The sequence below is a fragment of the Myotis brandtii genome, unplaced genomic scaffold (assembly GCF_000412655.1).
Source record: "Myotis brandtii unplaced genomic scaffold, ASM41265v1 scaffold355, whole genome shotgun sequence".
Taxonomy (NCBI): Eukaryota; Metazoa; Chordata; class Mammalia; order Chiroptera; family Vespertilionidae; genus Myotis; species Myotis brandtii.
In genome coordinates, this window is record NW_005363642.1 from 1,883,659 (window position 1) to 1,884,985 (window position 1,327).

The 1,327-nt window shown below is 51.0% G+C and overlaps 1 long non-coding RNA gene across 2 annotated transcripts in view; it reads right to left on the reverse strand.

Annotated features, from left to right (window-relative positions):
* Positions 1–516: 516 nt before the first annotated feature.
* The window catches only part of LOC102245627, a 5,794-nt gene continuing 4,983 nt past the window's right edge, over positions 517–1,327 (reverse strand). For both annotated transcript variants that reach the window (XR_313900.1, XR_001363196.1), the window contains exon 3: positions 517–583. This is a non-coding gene — a long non-coding RNA (uncharacterized LOC102245627). The remainder of the gene's footprint in view (positions 584–1,327) is intronic.

Genomic DNA, 1,327 nt, shown 5'->3' on the forward strand with positions numbered 1-1,327 from the left:
ATCAAGCTCCCTTCTCCCCACCTCTCCCCTGGGGTCTGCAGTCTGTCTCCGTGGGGAAGGCAGCTTGCCACCATTTGGGCCTGGAATGACTAATTGGTACTTAGAAGGAAAATAAAGATGCCCCACCTGTGCACACACTTGCCTGAGTTACGCCATACTCTTCAGACCTTGACTTCTTGTGGCTCAGAGTGTTCCGACTTGCTTTCTCAGGCCCTGTTCCACTCCTCCCTGGGTTGGACATGGCTGGGAGCAGGTTAGACCCAAAGTGGGCTCCGTAGCTTTGAGGCCCCAGATGAGGAAGCGAAGCAGACAGAAGAAAAGGTGACTCCCACAGATGGTGAGGACACAGCTCAGACACTGGTAGGCAGCCTTGACTCCAGCCTCCTCTGGGCATCTCACTGGTTAGAGCCGAATTGGTCAGGCCCTTGTCCTGACAGTGTAGACATCTCCTATGTTCACTTGTTCATTCAGCAAACAAGTATGAGCTCATTGCTGGAGATGCCATAGTGAGCAGCCACACAAGGCGCCAGCCTTCGTGGACTTGATGGCTTGGAGTTTACTGTGGTCGGTGGGAGAAACGATCCTTAAAGGATAATGAGAGTTGTTACTGAATTACTACACTTGTGACAAGCATGATGCAGAAGGGTGGGGGTATAGAGAAAGGGGGACCTGGCCCAGGTTGAGGGGTCTGCAGGGGGTGTGTCTTCATCCCAACTCACCGCCCAGCTGTGGACTGTTCCGGGCAGCTCTCTGACCCCGTTTCCTTTCCACATGCAACGGAGGCAAATGGGGACGAGCCCACAGAATGAAGGCCGCTGTGGTGACTGACCAGTCAGCTCTGCTCCCCGGCAGCTCTGTGCTGTATGTGAGCCTGATAGGAGAACATTTTCCCATGCAAGGCCTTGTAACTCTATGTGCTCGACCCTCAAAGCAGAATGTGAGATAGAGTCTGTTCTAGATACAGACGGATAGCGTAGAACTGTGTTTCTCTCTCTCTCTCTCTCTTTCTATCAGACGATGGATAGACGATCCATCCATCCATGCACCTACCCACCCATACATTGATCCACTTATTTTATCTTTCTACCTCCCACCTACACCTACTTTAAAAAACTTCAAACCTGAATGCCGGTAGAATATGGGCCAGAGTTATTCAAACTTGGTACTACTGGCATCTTGGGCCGGATAGTTCTTTCTCATCCAGGGGAATGTCTTGTGCATTGTACAATGTGGAGCAGCATTCCTGGCCTCCACTCGCTAGATGCCAGTTACACCCTGTCTCTCCCCCAGATGTCATAAAAAAAATATTTCCAGATGTTGCCAAATG